The sequence below is a fragment of the Musca domestica genome, unplaced genomic scaffold (assembly GCF_030504385.1).
Source record: "Musca domestica strain aabys unplaced genomic scaffold, Musca_domestica.polishedcontigs.V.1.1 30, whole genome shotgun sequence".
NCBI lineage: Eukaryota > Metazoa > Arthropoda > Insecta > Diptera > Muscidae > Musca > Musca domestica.
In genome coordinates this window covers 1,596,109-1,622,017 of record NW_026712300.1, presented here as the reverse complement: position 1 = coordinate 1,622,017, position 25,909 = coordinate 1,596,109, and the positions used below count along the sequence as shown (strand labels likewise).

Genomic DNA, 25,909 nt, shown 5'->3' with positions numbered 1-25,909 from the left:
TGCCGAGAGCCACACATATCAGTTTTTGGCCAGAGTGACTCAAGTTCTAGATATCGATTTCGTGACAATTGCATAAAAATGGTAAATGTAAATGATCGAATATTGGGAGGAACTGTAAGCAAAAAAGGAACATAGTAAGCAAAAAAGAAGCTGGGCGGAACTCTTAATACCTTTTACCATGTGGAACAAACTTGCAAAATGAAAAAAAAGTTGAAAAATTACGCTTTATTGCAAAAACTCCGTATGCCTGGCGTTACACGGGGCTATACAAAAACCCAATGTAACACCGATCTTTTAAGCGACACCGATCCTTTAATTCGAAGCGTCATTGTTGGATATTTTAACAATTTTTATTATTTGCCATTAGAATGTACGATTGTAGTAAAAATAGAGCGCTACACAACGCATTTTCATTGAGAAATTATTTTGCCAAACTGGTGAAAGCTTTGCGGTTATAGTTCGAAAATTGTGATTATGTTGGGGTAACAATAATGCTCTAAAAGACCCAGCCGTAAATATATTAATGACTAAATTTGCCGAAACTGGGTATATTAGTGATGTAGAGACAACAACACGCTTTCGTCCTGTTCGGTCGCGAAAATATCGCAGTGATCCACTTCAAGTCAAGGAACTGAAACCAGCTTGCCATGACCAGGGAAGTGAGTTTATTAATTGGGCATTGGAAGGACAATATGAAAATGCTGATTTTGGCGATAAAATCACTTTAAGTGATGAAGTCCATTTCTATCTTGATGGCTTTGTCAATACGCAGAATTGTCGCATTTGAGGCGCAGAATCCTCGAGTGATTCACGAAAAGTAGTTACATCCTCAACTTGTCACCTGTTGGTTGGTTTTGGCGACACATGTCATATAGCCAGAGAAACAATTCTGATGCTGCAGCAGTCATTTCCCCGTCATATTGTTTCGCCTTTTGGAGACCAGAATTGGCCACCTAGATCGTGTAATTTTACACCTTTAGACCTTTTTCTTTGGTGTCATTGTGGTCAAATTAGTTATGCGTTGGTTTACCCAAACAAAATTAATACATCTATTTAAGTTGGTTTGGTCTGCTACAGCAAAAACTCTTTGTCGTCCGTTCCTTGTCTACTAGAACAGAACAGTAGCAATATTTTTGTTTAGGTTACTGTGGCCGTTGGCATTTGTTTTAAATCGAACAATCGCATTCATAACTAAAACGCTTTCTCCACTAAAAATACAAATTATAGTGAGATCGGTTGAAGATAAGTTAAAGTTAAAAAAAAAAAAAAAAAAAAAAAAAACAATTAAGTTGATAGAACATTTGTATAGGATATTATCAACATATTATAGACAATTTCCTACTTTAAGGATTGTAATCCAAAAATTGAAGGCTAATGTAATCAAAATACAGAATATTGAAAACCACAGTCATATTGGATATATACGAAACGTGAACCGATGTACTTTATTTTCAATATCCACCATTAAAAATACAGTGCAAACTTTTATGCCAAATTTCAGCTCAACCGGAAGGACAGACGTAGACTGTCAAATCGATTAACAATCTTAAATCTGACAGCAGGGTGCAGTTGGGTCTTAAATGTTTTTTCTATGAGTTACAAACTGACTGACAAATTAAAGTAATCACGCTAGAGTCCAAATGACTTGCGATAGGAATTTTTAATGTTCAAGGAGGTGACATTTTTCTATAAATCGTAACATCCTGATATTCGCTATTCGAATATTTTATTTTACCCTCGGTAAAAAATAGTTGGCAATTAGCACGATATAGATAGCCATATCGTGCTAATTGCCAACTATCTTATTTGAGGCTGTGTTAAGGCTCAAGTCTACACAGAATCCGCTTCAATTTACTCTTTGGAGACAATATTAAAGCAAAGGGGGTCTATCAAATATTATTACAGTAAAGAGTTTGACAACTTTTATATATTATTATTTATCGAAATAATCGTTTAGCGATGTCAATCCGTCTCGTTTTAAGTGCGATAATTTAAAATTTGGTATTTTATGTTGTTATGCGTTCTACATCGTGTAGCAGGACATTGTATTTTTAGTTTCATTTTTTAGTTAGTTTAATTTTTTGTACACTAAACTAATTTTTTTGTTTTGAAAAAGAGAAGAAATCCTCCTATAAAGCACAGATATTAATAAGAATTATACAAATTCTTTCTGTGTTTTATTTCTTTGTATTTTTCTTCTCTTTTATAAAATCACCACACCACGAATCAACTTCACTTCATCACCTCTCACCATCACATAATAACGCTGGGGAGTTATCATTGTTGTAGTTGCCGCTGTCTGCCATCCCACCACTCTCCTGAGTTAAACAGAGGGTATATTAATTTAATTATTCCGTTTGTAACATCCCTAAATATTCGTCATTGACCCCACAAAGTACGTATGTATATTCATGATCGGCATAACATTCTAAGTCGATTTAACGATGCCCATATTATTTGCATTGTGTGTAGGATGGTTGGTATTGAAAATGAAATATATCGGCCCACGTTTTGGTATAGCCCCCATATAATGGTACCTCCCGAAATTCGGTATTTTTATGATTTTCGACACATTTTCTGCGGGGTTGTCTAAAAATTGGTATTTGGAGGTCATAGTGGGTTTTAGCTCTGGTGGAGAAATATTGTACGAACTAGTCCACGTTTTTGTATAGCCCCCATACAACGATACCTCCTGATATTCGGTATTTTGATGATTTTTGCCACATTTCCCACGGCTATGTCTAAAAATTGGTATTTGTATGTCATAACGGGTTCAATCTCCGGTGGCGAAACATTGTATGTATAGGTCGACGTTTTTGTATGGCTCCATATAACAGTACTTATGACATTCGATATTTTAAAAATTTTTGCCACATTTTCTCACGGATTTATCTACAAATTGGTATTTTTAGCGGTAGTGGAATGAAGTACATATAGGTACACGTTTTGATATAGCCCCCATATATAATGGTACCTGCGGATATGCAGTGTTTTGCTGAATATTTCAACGGAATGTCTAAAATATAGTATTGATAACTAATAATGGGTTCCAGCTCGGGTGTATAACATTGATTTTTTAGATCCACGTTTTCCCGTAGCGCACATATATAGATATCCACCGATATGTGGTATTTCAATGATCCTAATCATTTTGCTCTCTACATTGTTTCGAATATGGTGTCTGAAAAGATTTAGATGACATTCCTTAAAGTATAAAATTGTCTACAGGGGTTCTGATGTGACAGCCTCACCCACTTAATGTTGTTATTAAAAGTTTAACAGCATTATCCAAACGGACTGAAAGGTATTTTTAGTTTAAAGACGAACACATTTGAGTTCAGTTACTTTTATATAAAAATGTTTTCTTTACTTAATGCTTTTTTACTTGTTGTTACTTTATATTATAGTGGCTTCTGTATTTGTAAACAAAAAAGTAAGAATGAATCTAATCTCAAAGATAAATTCCGAAGAATAAAATGAAATTCCAAAAAATTTCGCTGTTATTGCTGACAGCGTTAAAACGCAGCTGGCGCAACAAACAGCGAATTTTTAAAATCCGTTTGAGATCCATGTTTAGATTTTAAGTAAAGTCAGTCTTGATTGAACCGCTTACAAACATAGTCTAGTGTCATAAGAATATTTACTCAAACGTAAACAAATAAATTTTAAAACAATTTGAAACTTTTATATTTATTTTTTATGCGATTTTGGTTTGGCAACATATATAGGATAACAATAGTGCAACTCCGAACTGTTGTTATCCGCAAAAGGCTTTGCGCGAATGAAAATTTGAACGTGCAAGTATGTTAAAAATACAATTTCGAATATTGTTGAATATCCACAAAACATTTTTTCGGGACGGGACATTTGACCCTTGAAAAAATTTTCGCTAGTGCTTAGTACAAGAACTCACTTAGTGGCCGCTTATTTAAAAGGTGTTAACTTTGCGACGACTTTGTGCTGACAGCACAACATCCTTTTTGGTGCGATAGACATGCAGCTGTGCGGAGCAGCGCTAGAAATTTCCTAGATTGCTGGAGCAACAACATGTACACATATTATGTGAGGAGTTACTAAGAAAACTTTACAACACTAATTTCACAGAAAGTCTCAGTAAATTTGTTGAGAAGTTAGAATATTAGTCTTTTATAATTACTAAAAAATTAATATTAAAAAATATTCTATATGCAATAAAAAAGAACCTAATCTAAAAAAAAAAAAAAAAAAAAAAAAAAAAACAGAATAGGTATGTACCAGTGAGCAATCCAGAATGGATGTAGATGAAAAATTTCATTGGATGTCCCGGAAAAGGAGGAAGAAGGAAAAGCCCGTTTATACGTATAAGAATAAATAATATACCCTTAAAATGCCTCATAGATACAGAATCATCAATATATTTGAAAAAAAAAATCAAGTTTGGTACTTTTAAGGAAAATTGGAAAGTATCTACAATAAAAAAAAACAAGTACAAAACATTAAGTTCGGCCGGGCCAAACTTTTAATACCCTCCACCTTAAGGAAAAGGAAACATTAGAAGAAATGTGGTAAAAACCATTAAAACCATACTATAAAGCACGGGGCTATACCAAATCGTGGACCTACACATACAATGTTTCGCCAAAGTAGCTAGAACCCATTACGACCTACAAATACCAATTTTCAGACAAATCCTTGAAAAAATGTGGCAAAAATCATCAAATTACCGAATATCGGGAGTAACCTTTATATGGGGGCTATACCAAAACGTGGACCTATAATTACAATGACTCGCCACACGAACTGGAACCCATTATGATCTACAACTACTACTAGGACCCATTATGATCTACAACTATAAATTTTCAGAGAAATTCGTGAAAAAATGTGTAAAAAGTCATCAAAATTCCGAATATCGGGATCAGTTCCGTTATATGGCTGTAACAAATCATGGACCCATACATGCAATGTTTCGCCACACGCACAGGGACCCATTATGACCTACAAATACGAATTTTCAGACAAATGCGTGAAAAATGTGGCACAAATCATCAAAATACGGATTATCGGGAGGTACCGTTAAATGGGACTATACCAAAACGTGGACCGATATATCTCATTTTCAATACCAACCATCCTAGACACAATACAAATTGCTCTGCTAAATTTAGGCGCTCTACGTCAAATAATGTGGGCTTTATCGTGATTTCCACAGACAGACAGACATACAGACGGATAGACAGACATCGTTAAATCGACTTAGAATTTTATGCTGATTATGAATATATACACTTTATGGGGTCTAGCACGAATATTTAAGGATGTTACAAACGGAATGACAAAGTTAATATACCCTCCTTTCCAAGGTGGAGGGTATAATTATATTCATCGGAAAATTATAACAACCTTCCTCAAACAAAGTATTTAGAATCCTATAGTTCAATATTTAATAACAGAGAAAATACTACAACGTGAAACAACTTAATGTTTAACATTATAAAAAAGTCTGCAAATATTGGAGAAATTTCGGACATTGCAGACGCTGCTATATAAGAGGATGACGCAAATTATAATTTTGAAATTCAACTTTGAACGAAACCAGTCAATATCGCTTAGAACATCTAATTGAAGAGGAGAAAAGTTAAATAATGAAGCTTATAAAATCTTATAAAAATGTTCAGTGCAGGGAAGCTGAAATTTTGACTTTTACTAGTAGTACTATAAAGCACGTTATTAAAATTATTATAAACAAACATAATGTATAAGAGGAAGTGAACATAAAATATAATACTCACAGTATTTCCATAAATCCAAATAGAAAACTTTTATAGGGAAATGACTGAAGCACATGCAAAAGAATTAATAAAAGAAAATATTTGCACGTAAAACTGCGTAATATATTTCAAAGTTGATCCTGACTTTATAACATTTCAAAACGCATTTGTTTAATTAAGAATTGTCTTAATTTACTTGAAACGGAATAGTGGTGCAGATTTTTGCACCACTTAACATATTGTACATCTGTTGAAATCTGTTCACTACTTCTTATTGCAACATTGATATGTCAATGGGAGATTTCAACGAATTGTCGCTACGGCACCACTTTATTCTTGGTGATTCCTTCTGCTATCGGTTGAGTGTTTGTGCTCAACATTTTAAACATTACACGTTCGTGTGTAATTACTAAGGTAAATCTCGACACCTTTTGATAATAATATCAGTAAAGAATACATTCATTTAACTTGTTTGTTGTTGTTTTTGGCCAATGATTATTTTTTTATTGAGTGTTTTAGCTTCTTGACCTCTGGTTATATATATATATTATTCCCGACGTTTTGTCGCTGTTTTGCCGACTTCTTCTGGGGGATTCATCTATTTAAATAAATCTACAAGTAAAAAAGCTATTAGTTCGGCCGGGCCGAAATTTGAATAACCTCCACCATTTGGTACAAATGTAGCAATTTTCAAAAAAAAAAAAAAAAATAAATAAATAAAACCCGTTAAAAATTCTGTTAATGTCTATATGACGACGTTAACCTGCATAGGCGAGTTTTGTCACAAACTATTACAATATTCAAATGCGTATCTTGAAAAAATCTGTTTATAATGTAGCTAAAATCATGAAAATACCGAATATAGGGAGGTACCATGGGGGTTATAAAACGTGGACCTGTACAGACAATTTTGTCATAGGTTGTAGTATCCATTACGAACTTCAACTATCAAATTTGAAACAATTCCGGTAAATAATGTCGCTAAAATCATCAAAATATCGCATATCGGGAGGTACCGTTATATGGGGGCTATACGAAGACCTGGGCCGACATGGCCCATTTTTAATACCTACAATCAGACAGACGGGCAGACGGTCGGACATTGCAAAATCCACATAGAATTCTATGCTGATCAAGAATATATATACTTTGTGGTGTCCAAAATGTATATTTCGAGGTTTTACAAATATTAAGTCACAAAATTGGATAAAGTTACAATATAATTTATAAGATGAGTTTACATAAAACTTATAATAAACCACACTACTTAAAAATTAATATCACAGTTTTTACTTTATTGCAACTCCATAGCACGAACTTATGTTGTCAATATCCTCTTTTAGGTTCATCGTCTTGTCAATATGTTGTTGTCTTCTAAGGCTCTCAATCATTAGTCTTTTCTTTTCTATTTTCTCTTCGTGTAATATTTCTATGCTATCAAAGTTTGGTGAATGGCCAGTGTAAAAAACATCTTGTGATAGCGCTGTTGTCTCCTTTTCTATGTCCGAATTGTGTTCACTCATTCGTGTGCTTAGGATCGTTTTGTTATTCCAATGCATATTTTATTACAGCTTTAAATTGTTTTGCCTTTACATGGAATTTTATAAACAACGTTGTTTTGTGAAGAGAATGAAGAGCCTCAAGTTCAAATTTTCGCACATCAAACACGAATTTCAACTGAGATGGCTGAAAGCGGATAAAGTTGAAGAAGTTTTTATGAAAACCAACCAGGTACATTTGAAATACCAGTGCATTCACTTAATCAACCAGGTCGTTCGAGCAAATCATTTTCGGACTCGAGTGAATGAAGCAAGAGAAGAAAAACAGAGAAAATTCGATCAAATGTTAATGGTGAAATAATTTTACATGTCGCATAAGTCGTATTGCAAACGAGTGGACAAAGAAATGCCTCAAAATTGCTCAAAGAAATAGGCAGTTCACCAACAAAGGCTAGTATATATAGAAATGCTTATTCCAAGACGTAGAAGCTGATCTAACAAGACGTCAATAAAAATAATAAGGGCAACTAACCCGAAGCATTATTCTTGTTACGACCTTTTGTTAAAAGCAAAACAAGAGTGATATCCACCAAAAACAAAATTGCGAGTAATGGCTACCAGTGCAGAAATGAATTTACAATGTCTATTGGATCATACCATTCAACGTTTATCAATCTACCTGGAAGAATTTTTATCAACCCTTAACTAAATTGAAAGAAATTCATTAACGATTATTTATAAATAGGGGTGTGACGGGTCACAACAAGCTCGTTACAAACAAAAATTCTCGGGAGACGCCGATTGCGATGCTAGTATTTTTTTGAGTTCTTTTGCCCCACTCCAAATTATTTGTGGTAAAGAAAACAATAAAGTGTTGTGGCATAACTCAACACTATCATCACCACAATTTTGCCGCCCCATCAGATTTCGGTATGTGAAAGAAACTACAGAATGAAATTAAGAACCTCACTCCTACAAAAGTAAATATTGATGGAAAAGAATTTGCTTATAATCACATTTTAAACATGACCATGGTTGATGGCAAGTGTGCAATGCTGTAACCAACACGACCTCAACTTGCCTATGCTATATATGTAGCGCCAATTCCAAATATTGGAATAATTTAGGTAAAAAGAACGAGAAAATCCCCAATGATCTTGAGTTTGGAATTTCGGTATTGCAAAAATACGTATTTTTGAAAGCTTTCTGCATTTGGCATATAAATTGCCCATAAAGAAATATGAAAAGAAAGGGACACAGGAAGAGATAGCATTAAAAGAAGAAAGGAAAAACGAAATCCGATCCAAGAAAGATTCCACGTGGCAACTGGGCTGTTGGTGGACATGTCTAGATCCAATGTTGGTAATACCAATAATGGCAATATGAGTAGGAGAATTTTTGAAAACACAGAATTATTGGCGGACATAACAGACATTAACCACGAATTAATACATAGATTAAAAATCTTATTAGAGGCGATTTTAAGTGAACACAAAATAAATACAACAAAAATTTAAAGAATATGCCTTCAACACCGCGCAACTGTGTGTGGAATTATACGACTGACATCCCATGACTTCATCAATGCATATATTACTATTACATGGGCCACCATCATAGATAATGCATTGCTTCCAATCGGCCAATTGTCGGCGGAGGCTGCAGAATACAGACAGAATTTTTCAAGAAAATTTTCAAGGGAAGAATGCAAGCGTGATGTTTATCAAAGATTGCTTTTTAATTCAGATCCACTCATAAGAAGATGTTTTCCAGTGAAGTTTTAAAACAATTGAACCTGCCGAGCTCCACACACAATCATGTATTGAGCACGAATTTAATTTATTTATTATTTTTTATTTATTTATAATTTATGAAAATAAGATGTGTTTTTGTTATAGAAAATATGTTTCTCTTGTACATTTTGGTAAATTAATACATAATTTTTTTTGAATAATATATTTCAAAGCCATTGATGTCCAAAAATATTTTTGGCCGCCTAAATGTTTCAAATCGACCACTGTGCGTTGTGTTGGATTTATATGTAAAGTTAATGTTGTTGTTGTAAGTTACACCGTAAAAACTTTTTGCTTCTGTATTTTCCTTATCTGCCGATGTTCTGACATCTCTCTGTAGTTTTGTTTTAATTGCGTCAATTAATGTGCATATTACTTTATTTGGAAAACTATTGTGTTTTAGGATTCTAAAAATTGTTTCAGATTTCTGATTATGGATTGTGTGTCATTAATGTTAAATATTCTATGTATAATACTTTTGGCAGTATTAAGAATTTGTGTTTTTGGTTGCATGATAGTTTATTAATCTATCAGATGATGTGACTTTTGTGTACCAGTCAAATTCTATGTTTTGGTTATTTCTTATTAATTTGTATTTAAGCCTTCTGTGAGCCTTCTGTTTCAGTTTCCATGGTAAATTGTAATTTGTTGTGGTATTTTTTTAATGTGCACAGGATTTCACATGATTCGTCCTCTTTAATAATTTTAGCAATTATATTTAGCAAATCATCTACATATTTGACTATGCATTTGGTATTTATGTCCTTATTTGTAGCTCAGCTAGGGTGTCGTCAAGTACTTTGTCTAAGACTGTCCGCTATTGTCGGTGATAGTGGATTTCTTATTGGCATTCCAACTACTTGATTACATATTTTGTCGTCGAACATGAAGTAGTTGTTGCAAAATTGTAATGTTTGAAAGACTCAAACATGTGTGTGGAAATGGTGTTTCATACGCTTATCTAAATATTATGTTGTTTTTATTTTACTTTATGCTAAGTACTTACATTCTGATCAACATAGAATTACCTTTTCAGTTTAGTGATAAGTTTGTATTGAACTATTTACATACGACCATGTTTAATAATTTTTGTAAATTATAACCTATTGTAAGCATATGTTGTAGACCCAGCTGTGTTTGGCTGCTGCATAAGATAATGAGCATGTAATAAAGATTTTATGACCCCCACAAGAGATATGCAGGCAGGACAATGTACGCAAGATGAGTCGCGTCGGTCTGTCACCAATTTATATGTATTCTTGAATAGAAAATAAGGTTGCTAGATAGTGTGTAAGGCTAAGTATTACTTTGTAAGCTTGAACTTAAGGTGGAATTTTGAAAAAATAAATTCAGTGTCGAATAAAGCATCATAGGAACATTTTCATTCTCCTCCCAAACATTTGGTCCATCGAGCGGGTACTTTAGCGAAAGTGAAGGAACTAGCAAGGTGGAATTTTGAAAAAATAAATTCAGTGTCGAATAAAGCATCATAGGAACATTTTCATTCTCCTCCCAAACATTTGGTCCATCGAGCGGGCACTTTAGCGAAAGTGAAGGAACTAGCAAAAATCAAAACATCAAAAATCACATCAACAACAATAAAAACTATTCAAAATTAAGAACAAACAACTTTAACAACATCAACATCAAGTGTGGCAACAGCAGTGAAACAACTCACCAACCACAATATAACGATCTACAAAACTCAACAACTACATTGATCAACAATCGCAAACATAAAAACAAAAAAAAAAAAAAAAAATTAAACATCGATCAACTACAACAACATTTTTAAAAGGAATTATCAAATTGCCTAATTGCCAAGAAATTTACTCTCAACAACATCCAATATTCAAAGTGTTAGATGCTATGTTGCAGACGGCGCGAGGTAGGAAATATCGCAGTAATACCATACCAGACATGCGTAAGAAGGTGGTAGAACAATGGGAAACATTCTGCAGAAATGATAAGGCACTCAAAAAATGGAACGATAGGGGTGAAAATGACCCATATTATAAGGAAAAAGCGTATGAAAATGCACATAACATGAAAGAGGACCTATGGAAGATTTTAAATGATGCAGAAGAATGCCAAAAATCACAACAAACTAGCAAGATCATTAGAAAATCAATTTAATTCTAACGTAGCAGAATAAAATTCTATGATAAAGCTGGTCGAAACCAAGAAATACAAGTTATATTTAACTGGAGACTGGAAGTCCAGATGAACAGACTGCTCGACATTCGATCAGAAATGGTGAGAGAAAGTGCAGGAAATGACTTTACGGAAGATCAGTGGGAGCAGTCGGGAGAAGATTTCAACAAAGCTCAGATGCAAATAACAGAATTGTTGACATCTTTAAAAGCGGCAGAAAGAAAATCCGTAATGGTCGTAAAAATAAAAATTCCAGAGTTTAGTGGCCGTCCGGAAGATTGGAACTCATTTTATGAATTATTCCGCTCATTAGTGCACGAAGATAAAAATGCCTCAGATCAAAAGAAGCTGTTTCATCTACGGTCAGCTTTGAAGGGGGACGCACTGCAGATTATTCAAAAATGCCGTGAACCAGTTCAGCATATGAAGGGGCTTTGGAGGCATTACGTAAAAGGTACGACAATAAGAGAAGTCTATTCACACATTATGTGGACAGCCTATTAGATGTACCAAAAATTAATGGATCATCAGTGCACAGTATCAAGAAGTTATTGGATACAGCTATAGAGAGCATAGAGGGAATCAAATCTATGAATTTGAAACTAGGAGATGCATACCCAATTCTGGCACACATAATAGTGCGCAAATTGGACAAAGAGACTATTTTACAATATGAACAGTCAATACAAAAGTCTACGGAAATTCAAGATATCAACGACGTTCTAAAATTCTTGGAGCAAAGATATCAAACTTTGACTTCAGTTTTGTCTATAGATGATAGAGATAAGCAGAGATTCAAGCGACAGTACAGTTTTGAAGTGGCAGCAACAAACAACGAAGAAAATCAAACAAAATGCGGTTATTACAAAAGTATTGGGCACAATACTTTACCAATGTCAGCACTATAAAAAATTAACAGTGAAGGAGAGGATTGATTGGGTAAGACGGAACGAGCTGTGCAATAACTGTTTGAATCATATGGCAACAAGAAGATGCATTAGGAAAACGAATTGCTTTATGTGTATTGGCAGACATCATACCAGCCTTCATATTGAAAAATCGGCTTCAGGCGGCAACAAAGGAAAATCAACATTTGCCACAATTAAAGAAATGCATCATGTATTAATTGCAACAGCACAGACACGAATAAAATCGAAGCAAAACGAATACATCACCTTGAGAGCATTAATCGATCCTTGTGCTCAGGCGTCTTAAATCAGCGAAGAAGCCGTACAGATATTGCAGTTGCCAAAGCAAAGAACAGATGTAACACTGCATGGACTTAGAGGAGCAGTCGTCGGTAAAGCAAAATCGAAAGTTACTATCGAAGTGAAACCCAGATTTTTAAGCGATTTCGCTGTGAATATAGAAGCTGTCGTACTTCCTGCGCTGGCCTCAGTTTAGCAGGATCCAACGTGTGAATACGATATAGATAAAGGGGAAATTTTACGCTAGCAGATCCCAATTTACGTCGTCAGATAAAATTGACGTGCTGATTGGAAGCGATGTCTACCACGAAATCCTTCAAGATGGTATTCACAAAAAGATTGTATATTGGCGCAGAGGACGAAGCTAGGATGGATAATGTCGGGGCCGACTACGGAAAAATAGGGAAGTAGCAAAAAAACTGTGCTACTACTACTCTGGGAAGGTTTTTTGAGATAGAGGAGGTGAGCGACAATCAAGCAGTGATAGAGGATGACTTTTGTTTGCCAAATTATGGCGCAACAACATCGTAAGCGAGTGATGGCCGGTTTATGGTCAGACTTCCCTTCAAGGAAGACGTTGAATTAGGAGATTCACGTAAAAGATCTATGGCAAGATTTTTGAACATGGAAAAAAATTATGCGCCAACCCTGAACTAAAATGGAATATCAACAGTTTATGGAAGAATATATTAGTATGGTGCATATGGAACGAGTATAGCTGGAAATACGGGAAAATACTACTGTTTACGTCAAACCAAAAAACCTTTTTCATTTTCTTAAACTGTATGTTAAATATGAATATCACCATTATTATTGTACTGCTCATTCTAATTGTTATCTCTCCGGAGATTTCAGCTGCAGAAGCTTTTGATACATATAGGTATGTTTCTTGTTAGTTTATTTCGTATCATCAGTACAAAAAAAAGAAGTCGAAGATCGCATTTAATCTCGCACAAAGTACAAAGTTCGGATTTTACACATCATCAAAATATTCATAATTAAAACAAATATTCCAATCTGAATATAAAACTATATTTGGAGACCTGGCTATCTTCCCAACTACCTTAGCTCAGAAGGTAATATCAATAAGGAGGAATACAATTGACAATCTGTGTATTGTGGAATTACCAAGAGGAATTATAAGAGGATTTCGGATTCCAGCATATGCTACCTGTCTTAAGCCAAGCAGAGGATTGTGCGTGAGTTAAAAAAATAATAATTTCTTAAAAAATCCTTTTAAAAAATTTGTGTGAAACACGTATAATATTAAGGTTAAGATCGACCGCTTCAAACTCAATGAATCTGTAAAAAGAAAACCTCACGTGAAAGTTCAAGAAAAAAAAAGTGAAAAAAAGAATAAAATAAGTGAGGACATTTATTTAGCGTTTGTTTGAACACAGAAAATTGCAATTTTGCACTTTAATGTAACATACATGAGGCTGTTGAAATAAAAAAAGTGTTCTGTAGAACTATGTTAATAACAGAGGCATAACATTTATCTACAACAGCAGCACTGTTAGCTATTTGTTATCAGAACGTCTTTCTGCTCTACCAAATGCAGTTTATGTTTACATGGTAAATCTCAGTTCTCGGAGAACACGACTTTATTTATCATTCAGACACTCATAATACGCATGTGAAGTGAGCAACCACTATGCACGATCTCTTCCATACTGTTGTTCACTCGTCTTGCATTGTCCATTCCATTCTCTTTTTCAGCTTCATATTTATTCCCAGCGCGCATGTCCACTGAGTACATGCTGATATGTATGGATGTTGAGATCCAAGCTTGCCTTGTTCTCTTAAGTTATTTTCGGCTTACCTTTCTTCGTCTTCATTGGTCCGAGTGACCATATGCTACTCTTGGGTATGTATGTGGTGATCAAAGCTTGCACTTCTCTTAAGTCAGTTTCAGCATCATTCCCTTCTTTCCTGTTGTTCGAATGCGCATGTCCACTGAGAATGCGCTTCTTTCGTGCATGCTGAAACTAAAGCTCAACTCATCGTTCTCTTCCTCAGCCACATACATCCTATTGCAACCAATGTTTACATTCTCTGCTTTGAGTGCGCATGTCCAATGAGAATGCGCTAGTCAATTGTGGGTGAGATTACAGCTCAATCGTGTTGTTGTATCATTGCCGTGTAACTGCTATTGCAGAGTTTGAGTTCTCCGCTCAATCAGTTACATTTGTGTTCTTTTCTCTAAACCCCATATACTTTTTACGTGTCATACTCGCTGTTTGAGAGTGCGACACGTACCAACGGAGGATTGATTGCTCAGAGCGGAGCATATCATTCCAAATTATTCCAATTCTTCCAAATTTTTTCCACTTACATTGAGTTCAATGAACTCTTGAACGATTAGCTGTTCTTCTACGTTGGCAAAGTTGGATTTTTTCTTCGTGATGTATCTAAAGAAAATTTAAAAGCATTTAAATACAAATATTTATATCTGGATACCATCGCACAGTGGTACCAAATATCACTTTTCCACAATAAATAAAAATTAATTAAAAAAAATGTATACTTGTCGTTATTTAAACTTTATTTTGAAAATTAAATAAACTACTTGTAATCAATAAGGATTAATTAATTGATTTTTAGATAAAGAAACGAAGAATTAATCAATAGGAATTAAACGCATTACTTCAAATTAAAGAAGCGAATTAATTGAAATTAAAAAATTAATTAATCGATATTTACAGAAAATAATAATAAATAAAAATCAAATCCGTTATTCAATTGAAAGCTAAACTCAAGAGACTAGTTAATCGAAATTATTGGAAAAAAAATTAATTGAAATGAAATATAATATTCTACTGAAACTAAAATAAAAAAAAAATACTTCCACTTGAATTAAAAATAATAATAATTAAAATTTTAATTAAAATTAAAGGAAATAATCAATTAGTTAAAATAAAATAAATACAATAAAATTACTAAAATATTCCACTAGTGGAATTTGAAATTAATGATAATACATAATACAATCTCCTGTTCGTTTCAAGTTGGTTTTTCCTAAAATAGCATTCAATTGGTATCCGTACTTTATACCAGGACATTTTATGCAATTTTTTCTTGCGCATCATTTTCAAATTTGGAACATACGGTGAACTCAGTTTGTTGTTTCTTTCACCAGTCCCAGTTGCCCTACTCCGATATAACCACTTGCCTTGAATTATTTTTATTCATTCATTTTATTTTTTTTTTTGATTCAGCTAACTTCTTGCTTGTAGTCATGTCACTCGACAAATTTATTCGCCTAGCTGATGGCTTGGTAGAATTTGAAGCGACACTTATTGCCAATGAGTTCCCTTTAACAACTCGGTGTTTGCTGGAAACCCACACTGAAGAGGTGAAATCCACATGGTCACATCTTAAACAAGCTTATGAACAATGTCTGGCGGATTTGGAAAATGAAGAAGAAGATGAAGAGGTGTCTGATGATCGAGAAACCAATGAGGTAGCGACAGTAAAGGATAAATATAAGAAATCCTACTCCACTTACTGTCGTTGTATCTCAAAGCTCAATGAAACTCTGGAACCTCTTTCTCCTTCCTCTTCTAGTCCAAGTTTACGGTCCAGTAACGCTTTTAACTTGCCTCCAATTGAGTTATCCACATTCCATGGAGACTACAAATCCTGGCCAAGCTTTCGTGACATGTTTACGGCCATTTGCATACGAAATTCCAAATTAAGCCCAGTAGAAAAATTGTTCTACCTAAGTCAGAAGACCAAACGTGAAGCACATGACATCGTCAGGAAAAGTCCTTTAACGAATTCCGGATTCACCTTAGCGTGGAGCAATCTATGTTCCAGGTTTGAGAACAAACGAGTGCTGGTTAATGGCCAACTAAAGAATTTATTTTCACTTGTCAATATCCATACAGAAACTGCAATATTCATCAAGAAGCTTCAAAGAGATATCAATTATTGTATATCCACTCTAAAGCTTTATGATGTTGACGTTGAAAGCTGGAATCCAATTTTCGTGTTCATTTGTTCCAACTGTCTTCCAGATTCTACCTTAACTTTATGGGAACAAACACTATCGGATAAAACCAGCATTCCAAAATGGTCTGAATTGGATATATTTCTAACCAACCGATATAAAGCATTGGAGGCTGCCTCTGAAATGAGAAATCCTTCCGATTCCAAGTCCAAAGGGGATAAACCCAAACCTTCAAATACTAAGAATCAGATTATGTTCCAATGATTTCCACATAATAAAGAAATGTCATCGGTTCCTAGCATTTAATTACGCACAGAGATTGGCGGAAATAAAGGCCAGCAATCTCTGTCTAGTTTGTTTCTCCAGCTCCCATGCTGTCAAAAATTGCAAAAGCAAAAATTCTTGCTTCAAATGTCAAAAACGACATATTACTCTCCTCCATAGGGATGTCGAGCAACAAAATATACCTGTTAGTACTTCTCCTGCAGCTTCCGATACACCACTTCAAACGCCTAGGACTTTTGCGTTCCAAGCTTCTCCAAATTCCTCCATACAGTCCACTAACTCTTCGACCGATGTCATTCAAAATTGTTTCGCAGTTAATGCAAACGGCGTTTTGCTTGGTACCGCTGTAGTAAAAGTAATTCATGCAGGTGTTGGTTATATAGAGAGGGCTCTCATAGATTCAGGTTCAGAAGGTACCTTTATATCCCAAAACCTTGCCAACACCCTCAGGTTACCTTCCGAACCTACATCCGCTATCATATCAGGCCTTAATAACACGGTTTCCGCTGCTGTTTATCCTGGGCTCCTATGCGGATAAAGCTTTCGAGATCGATGTTTCAGCCTTAATTGTGCCTCATCTTTCTAATAACCTTCCAACCTGCACAATAGGGTCTGATATTCTCTCTTCGCTACCAAAATTAAACTTAGCTGATCCGTATTTTTACCGAAGCTCCAAGATTGATATCCTAATTGGCGCAGATTTACTTCCTACTGTCATGTTATCTGGGTGCCAGCGAGCGATTTGCGGATCCTTATTCGCCCAGGAGACCGTATTCGGATGGATCCTTACTGGCCCCATTCCAACCAAAGCTCCAAAGTCCTTCTCTACATGTGTATCGTACTTCTGCGAAATTTCTTTAAAAAAAAGTCTTCTGAAATTTTGGGAGGTGGAGAATATTTCACAACAGCGTGTAATGTCCAAAGCAGATAGGCAATGTGAAGAAATTTATCAGAGAACGACAACTAGAGATGAGAATGGAAGGTATATTGTTTCGCTTCCGTTTAAAGACGAATATTCCGATTCACTAACCTTAGGTCAGTCCAGGAAAGGTGCAATGGCCCAATATATTCGGAATGAAAGTCGTCTGCTAAAAAATCTAGAATTGAAGAGAGAATATGACCTTAATATTGCAGAGTATGTCAAATTAGGACATATGATTCCTGTTGTACCTCCTACTATCTCAGAATTTCCCGATCACTACTATTTGCCACATCATGCTGTTGTGAAGCCAGATAGTTCTACCACTAAAGTCCGTGTGGTTTTCAATGCTTCTTACGCAACATCGAATGGTACAAGTCTAAATGACGTTTTGTATACTGGTCCAGCCTTACAAAACGACTTGACTATTCTCATCCTTAAGTGGCGTTTTTATCGTTATGTTTTCAGTGCCGATATAGAGAAAATGTATCGCCAGATCCTTGTGTCTCCTTCTCACACCCACTTTCAGAGAATTCTGTTCCGCCAGAATCCAACTGAACCAATAAAGGATTACGAGTTGAAAACTGTAACCTTTGGTGTTAACTGTGCACCGTGTCTTGCGATACGTACGATGATTACTAGCCAATGATGTCCATGATTCATATCCATTAGCTAGTCATGTTTTGAAGAATTGCATGTATGTGGATGATGCCCTTGCAGGAGCACATGACATCCACACAGCAATTTCAACCGTACGTGAATTAATCCTATCACTGAAGTCCGCAGGATTCAACATGCGGAAATGGACCTCCAATTCAAAAACTATTCTCTCGGACTTGTCACCAGATGATCTTCTTAATGATGGCTTTTTAGACGTTAACACACATTGTGCAGCTAAAATGTTAGGCATTCGTTGGAATGCGTATTCTGATCAGTTTTATTTCTCCTCCATTGCATTTTCTCCCCATACATATACCAAACGAGAGGTTCTTTCCCAAATATCAAGACTATTTGATCCTGCTGACTGGATTTCGCCGGTCATTGTATTAACCAAGATAATTATGCAAAAAATATGGCTAGATAAAGTGGGTTGGGATGAAGAGATATCACCAGAATCGATTGCATTATGGAAAGCATTTCAATCTTCATTCTCTTCCATCAATGAGATTCGTGTTCCACGGTGGTTTAACTTTGTCCCAGACCATGAAGTTGAATTCCACGGGTTTTCGGATGCATCAGAAAGAGCTTATGCCGCAGTACTATACATTCGAATTGTTTCTCCAACTACTGTGTACACCCACTTAGTGGCTTCCAAAACGAAAGTAGCACCGATTAAGTCCCTATCTATTCCTAGACTGGAATTATGTGCAGCTACTCTCCTTGCTGAGTTAATTGACAATTTAGTGCCTCAATTCGACGTTCACCGTCATTGCTGGACGGACTCCACCATTTTGATTTCATGGTTAGCAAAACAACCATGTCATTGGAATACTTTTGTGGCAAATCGAATTTCTAAAATCATCCAAACTGTCGATCCACCAAAGTGGCACCATGTCAGCTCAGAGGAAAACCCCGCCGATCTCGCGAGTAGAGGTGTCAATCCACAGGATCTAATCGAAAATGATCTTTGGTGGAGAGGTCATGCATGGTTATCAGAATTCGACACTCCTTGGTAAAATTCCTCTAATCATGATATCGTACCAACTGAATTAGAGAAGAAGTCGGTATATTCACATGTTACATATTTCGAAAACTTCCACGATTACTTAACGGATTTTTCTTCCTACCCAAGAGCTCTAAGGATTATGGCGTATGTATATCGTTTTATAAATGGTACTTATCCACGATATAAGACCAATAAAAGACGTTATGGTAAAGTCATAGAAGCTCAAGAAATCATTCACATTCCGAAATCATTCACACACAGACCGATTCCTTCTTCGAGTAAGTTATTGAGTTTGAATCCCTTATTAGATTCTGAATGTCTAATGCGAATTTGCACAAACGCACAACGAGAGACATCATATAATTGTTCCATACAACTGTCAATATTCCAAACTATTAGTCCAATATATCCATTTGATAAGTCTACACGGGGGCAATCATCTTCTCCTCCGATTGGTCCGTACACAATACTGGATACCAAAGGTTCAAAATCTTATAAAATCCATTATACGAAATTGCAAGATCTGTGTCATATATAAGAAAAGATGTCAAAAACAGTTGATGGCTGCATTGCCTCCAGAAAGATGTGAGATCTCCCGGTCATTCACACTCACTGGGTTGGATTTTTCAGGACCTTTTGATATCAAGAGCTATACTGGAATATATTGTCGGATTACCAAAGGATATGTGTGTGTGTGTGTTTGTCTGTTTTTCTACAAAGGCAATTCACCTTGAAGCAACATCCGACTTATCCACATCCAACTTTCTGGCAGCTTTTAGCCGTTTCGTTTCCCGTCGTGGCTGCCCACTCCATTTGCATTCTCATAACGGAACTACGTTTGTCGGAGCTTCCAAGAGGATCGCAAGGATTTTATCGATGCCTCAAATCAAGCTAAGGCGAAATCATCCTCAACGAAAAAGCCCAATACAATGGCTATCCCTCATGATGTAACCACCCCCAAAGACTCTTCAGCCACTACCGGTTCTATACCGAGGTCAACATCAACATCCAGTGTTACCTCTTTGTCGGCGCTATTTAGGCAGAATGCCACTCCTCTTCTTCCGACTGCAGTCGTCAAAATTTGCGGAGCAAATAGCACTCATTTGGCAAGGTGTTTATTGGATTCCGCAGCCCCCATGAGCTGCATTTCCAAACGCTTCGTAGAAAAATTGGGATTGTCTACTCTCGAGTTAGAAGACGAAGTTATGTGCCCCGTCACTTTGACATCCTGCGTCGATTCCAAAACTAAAATAGAAACAATATTGCGGATGAGAAACAGGATTGGGATCACTACCCTAAAGCAATCTTTGCCTGAATCCTCAAAACTCAGTTTTAAAAACTTTGTCCTGGCAGATAGCAAGTTCTACAAGGCAGCGTCTGTTGACATTGTCATTGGGGTTGACACCTATTCGAAAATAATTTTGGATAGCATCTTTATTCGCCATGGCCTGCCTATAGCTCAAAATACCCTTTTCGGATTAGTGCTATATGGAACGTTTTCAAATTAATATAAATAATTGGACTCTCTTCCATCGCTTGTATCTACATTCCACTTTTATTCAGAATACGATACCTATTTAAATAGTAATATGACAATTGAAATCGCTTGAAAAGACATCTTGTATTATGATATAATAAGTTATGAATTAATTCATTTAGTCATATGAATTTAGTCCCAAATGAATTGATTATATAATTGGCATGTCCCATTGCCATGCGGGGCGGAATGTTTACGTCAAACCGTAAACCTTTTTCATTTTCTTAAACTGTATGTTAAATATGAATATCACCATTATTAATGAACTGCTCATTCTAATTGTTATCGAAATTAAGATAATATTCTATGTTTTTATTCTGGTACTTTTACCTTGTTCATACTATCGGCCTTCTCTAAAGGGCCATATTGGGCGCCGAATTTCCGCGTCTTATTGAATTCTATTCTAATTCGACTCTTGAACCTGACAGTTCAAATCCAGTTCAATCCTAATAAAAAGAATTCTAAAATAAATAAGTATAAAAGCTTTTTTTCATTACTCTGGATTTGGGTTCCAACCGTTTTCAACGTTTCTGCCAGCTACAACATTCAAGGTAAAAAAAGTGATCTTGGATTTTGTTTGGGTTCTAGAGAGCAAATTGTCCACCATCACACTCACGGTAGCTGCTTCCAAAGCTTTTCTAGGCAATTCAGCCATTTGCCTGAACAACTACCTTCCCCATCAAGCTGTCATCACAGAAAGCAGTATAACAACAAAAGTAAGAGTGGTGTTTGATGCGTCTTCCAAGACATAAAATGGAAGAAGCTTGAACGATATTTTCTACGCTGGGCCAGAATTGCAGAGAGAGATTTTTTATATCCTTACGAAATGGCGGAAACATTAGTTCGTCATAAGTGCAGACGTGGAAAAAATGTACCGACAAATTTGGGTACATAAAGATGACCAAGAATACCAATATGTGTTGAGGAGATCCAGCAGCGATAGCCCAGTAGAACAATACAGATTAACGACAGTGACGTACGCCGTTTTTGGCATTAAAGACGCTTGACGGAATTGAATCTGAATGTGAAGATAAAGACATTAGCGCTATTATCCAAAATGATACCTACATGGACGATTTGTTAACCGGAGCAGATTCTATTTCAAGATGTAAAGAATTACAGAAGAAAATAAATAAACATCTAGCAAAATATGGATTAAAGCTACCAAAATGGATTTCGAACGATCGTAATGTCCTAAAAAGCATAGATGCTAGAAGAGAGAATGATGTACTTCACATAGAAGAAGATGATTGCCTTAAAACGCTGGGGCTGAAATGGAACCAGATGCGAGATGAAGAGAGCTGGGATACAAAGGAACGTGGGTATATGAATGTGGCCGTTACAAATGCGAACAGCGGTCCCAACTATTTCAATCATATGGTAAAAGATTATTCATCATTTACACGACTTAAGCGAGTGATAGCGTATGTGCTCAGATATATCGCAAAGCTACGCGGAAAAAACTTTCCAGATTATTTGACTGTGGAAGAATTACGCGCTGCTGAAATGTTTTTAATAAAAGGCCATCAACAACAAGAATTTCCAGAAATTGTCATGGGACTAAGAAAAAATACGCCGATTGATCACAAACACAAGCTGGCTTCATTAAATCCCTTTTTAGACAAGAATGGCGTGTTGAGAGTTGGAGGTAGATTACAGTTAGCTTCGCTGGCGTATAGTCATAAACATGCTATAATACCCAATAAATCATAGCTGAGTGATCTAATTATCAAGGACGTACATGTGAAAACGCTCCATGTTGGAAATCGGATAGTGGAATATTTGAAAAACAACGTAATACGGCTGAGTCGGGGTTGCGTCAAATGTATACGATATAAACGGGAAAATGAATGTCAGCTAATGGGAATGTTACCAGAATATAGCGTTAATGTATCAGCACCGTTTACACATTGTGGTGTGGACTATGTAGGACCAATATACATGAAGTGTTCAAATGGCAGAGGTCAGAAAACATATAAAGGATACATTGCGGTATTTATTTTCATGACAAAAAAGGCAATTCATTTGGAACCGGTTAGCAGTTTGACGTCAGAAGCATTTCTGGCAGCCCTAAAGCACTTGTTTGCCAGAAGAGGTAAAAGTAGTCATATATATTCCGACAACGGCACAAATTTTGTTGGAACAGTTAAACATTTGGATAGAGATTTAAAGGCCGCCATGAAGGAGAATGACGCACTAGCACCTATATTAGCGACATAAGGAGTGCAGTAGCATTTTATTCCCCCGGGAAGTCCCCACTTCGAAGGAAGCGGCGGTTAAATGAATGAAATATCGTTTACGAAGAGTTATTGGTGAGAGTAAATTGACATTTGAAGAAATGTCTACGCTTTTATATCAGATCGATGCCGTGTTAAATTCGCTCCGCTAAATTCATCCGCTGTATAACATGGATGATAATGCTGGCGAGGTGGAAGTCCTGACACCTGGACATTTTCTAATCGGAAGGCTCTTGATAAGCTATCCAGAAACAAGCGATGAACACAAGATTACATCCCTAGATCGTTGGAAGTAAGCGAAGAAAATTAAAAATTGTTTTTGGAAGCAATAGAAATCAAACTATCTAGAAACACTCCAACATCGATACAAGTGGAAAACCCAAAAGAAGAATATACAGAGGGGACTATCGCCGTTAGGTAAAGTCGAAGATGTCCATCCAGGACCGGATTGGTTAGTAAGAGTCGCCACTTTAAAAACCGCAGGTTTGATAAAGAGATCCGTGATAAAGAGATCCTGTACTCATTAGAAGGCGTAAAAACTGATGAAAAACGTGACAGCAGTGCGACAATATTCTAAGAACTATGGAGAAGCAGGTTCGGAGTGTACAGGACACTAACGAGTTCTTGTTCTCAAGAACTAGTAGGAGGCCCAAACGATCGCCATTAGAGTTCATCGGGTCACTTCAGCCTATTCGGAACTATGGATGCGGAAGATGTACATTAAGGGTAAAAGGAGCAAAAATTTCCACACCTTTCAATCTTGAATCCAAGAAGGTCATGGAAGACAAATCATCTTTCGTAGCAGACATAGACCGGCTGTCTAATTTCTCGGTCATGAATTTAGGGCCGATGGTGGTAAATCACTCAGCAAGGCTAGCGGAAATAGAATCTCAGTTGAAAACGATCGATGCCTCACAGCTTAATCTAAAAGGGTTGAATTTTCATCACATCTCCGGGCACTTATCTCTAATGGTTATGGTAGGCGCCTGCATAATAGCTCTAATATGTTCAATCAGAAGATGCATGAAACCGACAAGAGTAGCATCTATTCACTTACTTATTTCACTTATTTCACAATAAAGATTTTATAACCCCCACAAGAGATATGCAGGCAGGTCAATGTACGCAAGATGGCTCGCGTTGGTCTGTCACCAATTTATATGTATTCTTGAATAGAAAATAAGGGTTGCTAGATAGTGTGTAAGGTTAAGAATTATTTTGTAAGCTAGCACTTTAGATGGAATTGTGAAAAAATAAATTTAGTGTCGAATCATACGAACATTTTCATTCTCTTCCCAAACAGTAATATTTGAAAAAAACAAACGTGATTTTGGTAGTTCCGTATATTTTCTTATTTCATCCCATAACCATAGAGAGAGATACCGTATGGACTATTATATGATAAGCAATCGACAATTTTTTACATGTGCAGACATTTATTCTAAATATGAAACTTTAGTGGAAGTGAGCTGTCGGGATTGGCTAGAAACTAAAAGGGCGATGCTCAGAGTCTTTATTGATATGGAAAACCCATCGAGATATAAACAGATGAAGATTCCGCTTTTATATGTGCCGCCTTACAATTATGGTTGAGATCTGAAAATGTTAAAATAGAAGATACAGCTAGCAAAATGGTGTTTCGACACAGAAAGATTTCACAAAACCATAAATGAAAAACTCAGGATAACAGCAAATGATAACAAGTTAAAAAGCAGTAATTTCGGCCGGGCCGAACTTTTAATACCCTCCAAATTTTGCAACGAATTTGGAAATTTTTAAAAAATAAAATCCTTAAAAAATTATGTAAAAATTTTAAAAATACCGAATATAGACGTTATATTGGGGTCTATACGACGTGGACATACATAGGCATTGTTTGTCATAAGCCATTACCATATTCAAATTCGAAACTTGAAATAAACGATGAATAATGTAATTACAATCATCAAAATATCGTATATAAGGAGGTGCCGTTAAATTGGAGCCGTGCGAAGACCTGGACCAGCATAGACAATTTTCTGTCACAGGCTGTAGCAACCATTACGAACTTCAAATACCACATCTCAAACTATTTCGGTGGGTATTGTACCTAAAATCGTCAAAATACCGAATATAGGGAGGTACTGATATATGGGGCCTATACGAAGACCTGGACCCGCACAGACAATTTTCTGTCACAGACTGTAGTTCACATAACGAACTTCAAATACCAAATTTGAAACAATTCCCGTGAATAATATCGCTAAAATCATCAAAATACCGAATATAGGGAGGTACCGTTATATGGGGGCTATATGAAAACGTGGACCTGCATGGCCCATTTACGAACTTAACCTGCCTACTTTAAAAATAAACATGTGTGCAAAAATTTTAGCCATCTATCTCAATTCATTCGAAAGATAGCGTGATTACAACAGACAGACAGACGGACAGATGGACATCGCTAAATCGACTTAGAATTTTACGCTGATCAAGAATATATATACTTAGTTGGGTCTGACATGAGTATTTCGAGGAGTTACAAACGGAATGACAAAGTTAATATACCCTCCACAGTATGGTGGAGGGTATAATAATGCAGGAAATAAATGTATCAAATTTGAAACAGTACTTAATATTTACAACCACAAAACTTAACTAAAACGGGTAATACACCAGCCGATATTTTTATGCATGGGGAACAACACACAGAAAACAAGATTAATAAAATTAATAAGTTAAATAATAAACGAAGTGATTTCAAAATTGCTACTAATCACAGGAAGCATCTAAAATTAAAAACGGTTTAAAGCCAAAACTTGGAGATAAACCCAATTATAGCAGAAGGCGGATACCTTATTTTGAAAACAGGTAAATTGGAAATACGTATTGATTACCAACACCATTTTCTTACTATAAAAATATAACTT

The 25,909-nt window shown here is 35.9% G+C and overlaps 1 protein-coding gene across 2 annotated transcripts in view; it reads right to left on the bottom strand.

The window, feature by feature from the left end:
• The window catches only part of LOC101899996 (muscle calcium channel subunit alpha-1), a 1,479,766-nt gene that overhangs the window by 444,377 nt on the left and 1,009,480 nt on the right, over positions 1–25,909 (bottom strand). The gene's annotated exons all lie outside the window — the stretch shown is intronic.